This window comes from Octopus bimaculoides, chromosome 9, assembly GCF_001194135.2.
Source record: "Octopus bimaculoides isolate UCB-OBI-ISO-001 chromosome 9, ASM119413v2, whole genome shotgun sequence".
Lineage (NCBI taxonomy): Eukaryota > Metazoa > Mollusca > Cephalopoda > Octopoda > Octopodidae > Octopus > Octopus bimaculoides.
Genome location: NC_068989.1, coordinates 43850753 through 43860850, shown reverse-complemented (window position 1 = coordinate 43860850; position 10098 = coordinate 43850753). Strand labels below are relative to the sequence as shown.

The window sequence follows — 10098 nt, the reverse complement described above, 5'->3', positions numbered from 1 at the left end:
ATAGGGGCGCCTTAGTTATAATAAAAAAATATTCAGACAAATACATAACAAAAACATCAGGACTTACAAATATATATAACATACAGAAAATTGCACTATTGGGCACTGCACACATCCTACGCAAAACACTTTCAATACAGTAACCATAAGAGCATCACAGCAAACCACAGCACATACCCAAGGCGCACAGAGCTGCGCTCGGTAGTGAAATGAAAGCACGTTATAAAAATAAAACTACTGAATAATAATAATAATAATAATAATAATAATAATAATAATAATAATAATAATAATAATAATAATAATAATGTTACGCAGTGTTATTTTAGTGAAAAGTTATCATGACATATAGGCTTAGTTAAACCCTTTAGCATTTAAACTGGCCACATATGGCCATATCCAACCGCTCCAACCTCCCATACAGTATTAGTCTAAAAAGTGTAGTCATATTATCGAAATCCCAAGGCTACAAGATTATGCAAAACAATGTGAATAAATATTGTTACATTTGATAGAATAATCTGAATGCTAAAGGGTTAATTAGTGCTGATCCCTGGAGTAATGTTACTCAACAGGGTTATGTAACTCAGAGAACAGGGAGTCTCTCCAGATGGAGCCACTACTCCTCTGTTTTTGAAAGATCACAGCACTGGTATTACAGACATGTGATAAGGATGTTACAGGAAAGAATCACAAGATGAATACTTCAAGCCAAGCTAATCAGCAGGAAATCTAGGGGTAGACCACGTTGGATAATGTTCATAATATCAGTTGGTCATACTTTGAAATCCAGCTGGAAAGAGTAATGACAGTTGCTTTGGATAGGACCCTATTGAGTGAGAGCTTGAAGACTCTACTCCCATGACACTTCCAGGAATAGTCGGTGGCGAAGATAGATGAATGGATACTTAATGCAGGGAACATTAAATATCTATCTAGTAACCTGAAGAAAAAAGACAGCATTGCTCAATGTCTAAAATTATTATTTTTCTGACAACAGTCATGGGAGATAACTCCAGGTATGTTTGAATCTTATTCCCACCTTATTAAGAAAGCATACCTCTATGGTAAAGGAGACAAGCTTTAACAAAGACATTTTCCAATACCTTGAATCTTCACCTATAATAACCACCAGCTTGGTTTCTACAAAGCTATGTTCATCAGTGACCTGCTCTCTTCTGAGACCCACCAATGAATTCTTGGAGGAACTTGGTGAAAGCAATGTTCCACCTTCAACAATAGGAAAGCCATTGAACATGTTTAGCATGTGAATCTCTTCTCAAAAGTGCCTATCTATGAACTCCATCTGTCTCATCCTTTGATTCAGTAGCATCCAACAGTTTAGTTTCACCTTCCACTCTCTTCCTTAGATACATAAAATAATTTATTTACCTCCACATCTAGCAATGGTCACTTTTACACTTTTCTCTGGAGAAAGCACATCTTTAATATAACTGGAATCATACCCCAACAATTGGCCCTACCCTTCAGAGCCAGTAGGTATTTCAGTTCCCTTATTGACACTCTACAAAGCTCAGATGAGGACCTTAATGGAGTATTGCTCTCACATCTGGGACAGTACTGTTGATACATGCACAAACATCCTGGGTTACATCCTGAAAAGGGTTATCCAAATAATAGGTATAAAGTCATTCATGGTTGCTCTCTGGTTTCCACAAGTGTATTGTTGCTTCTCTCTGCCTTTTCTACCACAACTATAATGGTCCTTGCTCCTAGGACCTAACAGGGCTAATGCCACCTCTATTCAGGCATTCTCAACTCATTCATCTCTCTTTCTTTCATCAGTTTCGTCATGTCCAACCCACCCTAATCCTAACCTACACTAATCACATTTTCTTCCAGAATGCCAGCCATCTGGAATTCTGTCTTTGATAATGTCTTTCATACAGGTGCCGCAGTCTAGAAGCACCTGTGAAGACCATGGGCACTGCCTCTTCTTCCAGACCCAGCAAGTTAAAAGAGCTCCTTTCAACATACTTGTCAAACCACGAAGGCGCATGGCTCAGTGGTTAGAGCATTGGACTCACAATCATAAAGTGGTGAGTTCCATTCCCAGACTGGGCTGTGTGTTGTGTTCTTGAGAAAGACACTTTATTTCATGTTGTTCCAGTTTACTCAGCTGTAGAAATGAGTTGCAACGTCACTGGTGCCAAGTTGTATTAGTGATTACCTTTCCCTTGTATAATACCGGTGGCAATGGAGAGGGGAGACTGCTGGCTTTCTATAAAGATGAGCAACTGCTGGTCTTCCACAAACAACCTTGCCCAGACTCGTGCCTCAGAAGGTAACTTTCTAGATGCAATCCCATGGTCATTCATGACTTAAGGCAGCCTTTACCTTTTTACTAGTTAATCAGTGATGAATCAAATTAAGATTGCATACGTAGTGACATGGAATAATATGATTATTTTTAGCGATTAACTAATTAATAATTCATTAAGCACAGTTTTAATGTCTTTCACTGTGTAATTAACCACTTTAATTGTGAGAAATTTACTACCAGTGTATCGAATTAGCAATATTTAACATGAATAAGAGTATGAAGTCTCTTACATGTAGGATTAACTCCCTTTGTTGTAGAATTAATTTTACTGTTTGGCATATCTCACCTCTCGCCATTATTCTCTCTCTTTCTCCTTCCTCTCTGATTTTTCTTTCTTCTTTCTTTCTTTCTTTCTTTCTTTTTTTCTTACACTTCTCTTAGAAATTGGATTAGCCCATAAGATTAATTAGATTTAGAAGTAGAATCAGTTCCAGGGTGAATAAGAAATGAGCCTTTCTAACATGTCGGATTAACTTCTTTGACAAAGAATTACCTTTTCTAATAAGCTTTTGCCTCTCATTTATAACTCTTTATCTCTTTCTCTTTGGCTCCCCTCCTCTCTTTCTCTCTCTCTCTCTCTCTGTGTATTTATATATGTATAGAGAGAGAATAAAATTAGTTAGTTAATTAATTAATTAATAATTATTAATTTTACCAAATAGTCAGTACGTTAAAAAATCCTTTTTAGGTGAATTATACAAAATATTCTATAATTATATGCATAATTATAACCAGGGGTCAGCTAAGTGCCTCGCCACGTACTGTATTAGAAATAGATGCTAATGTCTTTTCAACTACCATAAAAATCTCCGATACATTAACGCACTTTTTTATGTAGGTAAGTGCGGTTGAATATTAGTTATGCGATGACCCTAACTCTCGCAAATTTATAACTTGGAGTACCACACTGAAGAGAATAATAGGTAAATATAATTTACCTTAAATTCGAAACACATTTGTGGTTAACCAAAAGTCATGTGGATTCATCATTTTTCTTTTTACCTACATAAAAAAGTGTGTTAATGTGTTGTAGATTTTTATGGTAGTTGAAAAGACATTAGCATCTATTTCTAATTCAGTATGTGGTGAGGCACTTAGCTGACCCATGATTATAATTGTGTATATAATCATAGAATGTGTGTGTGTGTGTGTGTGTGTGTGTGTGTGTATACACTCATGTACACACACATATACACTTGAGAAGAAAACTAGTGAAATTAATAAACTAGATTAATTAGGGTTATACTTAATTAAGAAATTAAACTTTTTGAGTGAAGATGGATTAAAAGCCTCTCTTACATGTAAAATAACCATAGAAATATCAAGAATTAGTAAAACTGACAAACTAACTTAGCCTTTCTCATACAAGTAACCAGCCAGGCCAATATCTAGTGTTGGCCAAGTAGAAAAATCAATCTAACAACAGAGTAAAATTAACCAAAACACTGCCAAATAGCTCTGAGATTTTATATAATTATATAATATCCTCGAGTGTTATTGTTTGTGTTTATAAGGCCTTGGTCAGTCAGAATTGATTATGCATTTACACATGTATATGCAGGTCTGGGCAAGATATTTTTTAGGAAAATTAGCAGTTGCCTAGACACACAATTCTCCTTTCTCAATGCCACTGATGTTTATCCAAGAGAAAGACTACCGACTGGGGCTGATACAATTTTTCTTGTCTGACCCTGAAAGAATAAAAGGTGAATTTGACCTTGGTGGGATTTGAAACCAGAGCACAAATAGTCATTACAAATGCCCCGAGGTGTTCTGTTCAACATCCTTATGACTCTGCTGACTTACCACCCTTAAGAATTCTATGTCTAAAATAGAAAACAGAAATTTAATTGTTGAATTCTGAAGTTTTTCCGTGGCCCCCTTAACTTCTGAGATTTGCATCATGCTGAAACTATAGGGTGTTAAGCAACCTACCAGTGAAGGTGCTGTGATTTGTATCATGTTACCAGTTTCTAGGTGCAATCCTATGTCCAAAATTGAAAAACAGAAATTGGCATAGTGGTTAAGAGCGTGGGCCACTAATCCCAAGATTCCGAGTTTGATTCCAGGCAGTGACCTGAATAATAATAATAATAATGATAATAATAATGATAATAATAATAATAATAATAATAATAATAATAATAATAATAATAATAATAACAACAACATCGAAAAATGCCTTCAGAATGAGAACTCAGGTTTGAAATTTCCCCAAGACACTTGATAAAGGCTGGAGGGTATATCAGCCGAAACGTTGTGTTAACAACAAACAAGATGAGGACAAATATCCGTCGAATGTAAATAATGTAAATAATGTTTAATCTTTGAATTCTAAAGTTTTTCTCAGGAGTGTCATTCAGGCATGTGATAGTGTTATTATTGACTCCTTTAACTTCTGAGATCTGCATCAAACGAAAACTTATAAGGGTCAAGCTACCAGGTGAAGGTTCTGTGATTTGTATTCTGTTACCAGTTATGTACTGTGTCCTTGTCTATTACATACCAAGTTTCACTAAATCAATTCAAATAAATACAAAAAGGTACCATAGGTAGGTTCATTTCACTGATGTAAAATCATAGAAGTACTTTGATTATGAGCGTAAATCATTACTGAAAAGTACAAAGTGATCTTGCATAACCAATAGTTCCACAACTACAGAGAAAATGATCATTCCTTACCATCTGAGAAGTATCCCTCCATTATCAGTAAAGTAAAAGATGCCTTCGTATATCCCATCACCCTAGCAGCTCTCTTGATTCTCAGTTTGCTACCAACCTTTTTGATCTGTTCATAAATGATCACTGTTACTTCTAGGGAATCATCTTATACACCCCAACTATTCTTCAAACAAGTTTGTTATGCAAGAAGACGAAATTACCACATTTGTTGTATTCTTTGCTTCGAGTTCTGCTCTGCATCTCACATACAATAAAACATTTATAACATGCGCCATTTCAGGCCTATTTGTCCCACTGTGCTGCAAGCACCATCAACAGGTGTGAAAATACTTCTGGTCAGTTCTACCCAACAACAAAGACACCACTTGTAACTGACCCCTTCCTTCTATTGTTCTTAAAAAGCAATTTTCTTAAGTAATCCTTATATGTAGTAAGCTTTCCATCAGTCTTCTCTTTCTCTCTCACTCTCTCGCTCTCTTTCCCCATGTGTCTACATCAGCTAAGTTTCTCCTATACTTGGTAAACCCTTCATATTTCTCTCTATGCATATCTCTACCTCAATCTATAGAGTCATGCAACAATGTATGCTATTCACAATCATAAAAATGCACTCCCTTCCTCACCATAAGTTTTTTTGTCTCCTTAAATCTACTTAAAATCAACTATCATTTGCCACACATCTTTGTCTTTCACTAACCTGTGGCAAAAGCAATTTTCCTAGACTTGAAATCAGTAAAACCTTCGACCACGTTGTGTACAGAAAAAAAATCTCCTTGCTAAGTTAGTTGCTCCATCCATAACAGTTAGTTGCTCCCAGGGGAAATCCTAAGCAGGTCCCATTGGACCACGAGCTTATGAAACGGTAATCAGTTTTATAATGTTATTGATACTTTCGGCTGTCAAACTTTTCAACTGTAGTAGCCTGGTGAATTGGAGTATTAGATGCCAAGCATATTGGCCACAGACACTGCATAGAAGATATAAACTTGTAAGTCCTTGATTGATTATCTGTTACTTTATGTTACCAGCCAACATATTCGTAATGCACTTCTCTTTCATCATCATCATCATCATCATCATCATCATCATCATCATCCTTTAACGTCTGTTTTTCTTGTTGGCATGGGTTGGGCTGTTTGACCAGAACTGGCAAGCAGGAGAGCCACACCATGTTCCATCCAGTCTGGTTTGGTTTGGTGCCTTTGGTGGGATGCCCTTCCTAATGTCAACCCCTTTACAGTCTGTGCTGGGTGATTTAATGTGACACCAGCATGAGCACTTTTACATGACACTGGCATGAGTGCTTTTTGTGTGGCCACAGCACAGGGCTCTTGCAGGTCAGTCTTCTTCGTCAGGGACAGTGTTATTAACACATCTACTGTGAGTACAGCAAGGTGTCAGATATCTCATTCCTTTTTCATCTATGTATACTCAAGTCTGTTCTTGACCTGAGTGATTGCTTTCGTCTCAACACCTCTTGACAACCATTGATAACCTCATGCTCTGGTCACTCTAAGTTCTCTAAAAAAATAGAGAAAGACCATATTAGAAGATGAGTGATACTTACTGATGATATATATACTAAGGAACCACTGAGCAAGATCTGTGGTCAGTATGGTGCATGGCTCAGTGGTTAGAGCATCAGGCTCATAAGCATGAGGTAGTGAGTTCAATTCCTAGATTGGGCTGTATGTTGTGTTCTTGAGCAAGACACTTTATTTCACGTTGCTTCAGTTCACTCAACTGCAGAAATGAGTTGCGATGTCACAGGTGCCAATCTGTATCACCCTTTGCCTTTCCATTGGATAACATCGGTGATGTGGAGAGGAGAGGCTGGTAAGCACGGGCAACTGTTAGTCTTCCGTGAACAATCTTTCCCGTACTTGTGCCTAGGAGGGTAACTTTCTAAGTGCAATCCTATGGTCATTCATGGTGTGTGTGTGTGTGTGTGTGTGTGTGTGTGTGTGTGCGTGTGTGTCCCCTTTTTCTTGATATTGTATGCTAATTGTAAACAAACTTCACTGTTATACAAGTATTGATATTTGTTTGTAATCTGTGAAAACATGTTTGGACTATGGAAAAATATTACCTTGCTTGGAACATTCATACAGAGAGAGAGAGAGAGAGAGACACGCAAGCACACGCATGTACACACATGCACACACACACAATCTCTGTGTTGAAAGCAACTTTTAAGTTGGCATAACTTTTTTATTAATGACTTAGGTCATTGAAATTGCACATCTTAGTAGAGTAACTCTTCCTCCATACAAAGTTATTACTCAATATAAGTTCCAAATTATTCATTTGTGCCATCATTGAACCCAACTCTCAAAACCTCTTTGTAAAAGTTCAGGTGTGCACTATTGTACCCACCTTTTCAAAGCCCCTTTTACTTCATCTGTGTCATCAAATCGTTGTTACCAAAGATTGTTCTTTACATCAAACAGATAGATGTCAGATAACACTAGATACTGGTTGTATGGAGGATGGGGGACTACTGACCATCCCAGTTTACCAAATGGCTGATTTCTTGCCAAAGATGAATGTGGTTGCACACTGGTTTCAAATTTTGGTACAAGGCCAGCAATTTCAGAGGAGGGGGTTCAGTCTGTTACATCGACCCCAGTATTCAACTGGTACTTATCTTATCGACTCTGAAGAGATAAAAAGCAAAGCCAGCCTCAGTGGAATTTGAGCTCAGAGTGTAAAGACGGAGGAAAAGTCGCTAAACATTTTGTCCAGTGTGCTAATGATTCTGCCAGCTTGCTGCCCTACATGTGGTCACACATTGCCATGGTGAATGTGGATCATTTTCACATTCTTCCTTGATCTCTACTGTCAAATGGCTTCTCTTTTTGTTCTGCTCACTGTTCACAATGCAGCCACATTCCAGAAAATCAATGAGTTGATGCCTTTGTCATCCACCAAAACAGTCGCTACGACTTTCTGTACTGATCGCTGGTTCTTGAACTTCTTGCACCTTGGAGAAGTGGTGGAACATCACTCAGAGGACTGAGTCTTCATTCCTGGATCATAAAGACATGGCCATGTTTCATCCCTTGTCACCTTCATTGGCTTCAAATACTTCTAGAAGACCAGAGCAGACTTCCACTGTTCTTTCCTTCAAATTGGGTGTCAATAGATGAGGTACCTACATCACACACTTTCTAATTTAAAATCTTCCACTTCTTCTGTATTACATTGTGACCACAGTCCAGTTGTACAGCAAGCTCATGGATCATAACTGATCTGTCTCTGTGAACCAGGTCATCCATTCACTGGCAATTCATGTCAGTAGTTGCAGTCGATGGTTTCCCACTGTATGATTTGTCCTCAGTGCTCTTTTCCCTTTCTTTAAACATCTTCATCCATCCATGCAGATTGCTTTTGTCAGTGATGTCATCTCTGTAAACAACTGGTAGCCTTTGATCGATGTCAGACTGCCTGCATCTCACCTTCCTCAAGAAGTCAGTTATGGCTCATTGCTTCTCTTTGGAACCCATTATTTGCTTGTAATGAAGAAGAACAAAAAGTAGAATTACCATAGAAAAGTGGAAGACTTACTCTATCAAAATTCACTATTTGAATGACCTATATAAGTTAACAAAAAGTTATGTCTATGAATTGCTTTCAATTCAATGCTTATACATACATACATACATACATATATCTGTATGTATGTATATATGTATGAAATATGTATGTGAATGTATGTATGTATGTATGCATGTACATATCTATCTATCTATCTATCTATCTATCTATCTATATATATATATATATATATATATATATATATATATATATATATATATATATATATATAAATGTGTACGAATGTATGTATGTATGTGAATGTATGTATGTATGTATGTATGTAGATGTTTATATATGTGTATGAGAGGCGGTATAGTCCGAGTGACATGAATCAATCTGCAGCATAGATTTATATAGAACACAGCAGAGATCAATAAATCAATGAGTCAAATCAGAAACTCCTTGGCAATAGATGAGAACCAGCTTGTCTACCAAATAACTTAGTGACTGGAAGACAATGTTTTTGTTGTGGTACACAGCTGTGAGTATGGGTTGTAGTGGCGATGGTGTTAGCTGTAGTAGCCACAATGGTGGACAAAGTGATGATGGTAAATGAAGTAAAGAGCATAGATATGGTCACAGAGTTGTGTGTATAGGTTGTAGCAGAATGGTGGTGGTGGTGCTGGTGGTGGTGGATGTAGTGATGGTAGCTGTTGTAGTGGTGGTGAATGTTGTGATAGTATAGACATGATGATACAGAGCTGTGTCTTAGGTTATAGTGTTCTAATGATGCAGAGCTGTGTGTATAGGTTATAGTGTAATAGTGATACAGTGCTGTGTGTATAGGTTGTATTGTTGTGGTGATGGAGAGCTATGTGTACAGGTTATAGTGTTATGGTGATGCAGAGCTGTGTGTATAGGTTATTGTGCTATGGTAATAATGGATGTAATGGTGAGGCTCATTGTGGTCATTACTGTAGTGGACAAAATACTTAGCCGCATTTCTTCTAGTTTTTTTATGTTCTGAGTTCAAATGCTGCCATGGTCAACTTTGCTTTTCTTCTTTTAGAAATCAGCAGAATAAAATACCAGTTGCGCGCTGTGGTTGAGGTAATTGATTAACCCCCAACTCCCCTCAAAATTGCAAATCTTGTGCCAAAATTAGAAACGAATTCATGCTATTAATGGTGTGCTAGTAGAAGCAGTGATATTACAGTTTAGACATAGTAGTGGTGGGTGATAGAGGTAGAGGGGCCAGTAATTTTGGTAGTTATTTTAGAGACAGTATTAGCAGTGGTGGCAGTGGCGGCGGCAGTGGTGGTGGTGGTGGTGATAGTGATGCAGTGGTAGAAGTGGTGTAGTGGTTATGCTGTTTTATCTGTTTCAGTCATTAGACTGTGGCCATGCTGGGGTACAGCCTTTAAGAACTTGTTTATTCAAATGAATCAACCCCAGTACTTAATTTTTTTTTAAGACTGGTACTTATTCTATTGGTTTCTTTTTGCCAAACCACTAAGTTATGGGGACGTAAA

At 37.4% G+C, this 10098-nt stretch overlaps 1 protein-coding gene across 2 annotated transcripts in view; it reads left to right on the top strand.

Annotated features, from left to right (window-relative positions):
* The window catches only part of LOC106873281 (spermidine/spermine N(1)-acetyltransferase-like protein 1), a 178378-nt gene that overhangs the window by 152020 nt on the left and 16260 nt on the right, over positions 1 to 10098 (top strand). Inside the window, exon 5 of one of the 2 annotated variants that reach the window (XR_008264893.1) lies at positions 1864 to 2060. The exons of the other annotated variant lie outside the window; for it this stretch is intronic. The gene's annotated coding sequence lies outside the window, so the exon portion shown is untranslated. The remainder of the gene's footprint in view (positions 1 to 1863; positions 2061 to 10098) is intronic. 2 annotated transcript variants of the gene reach the window in all.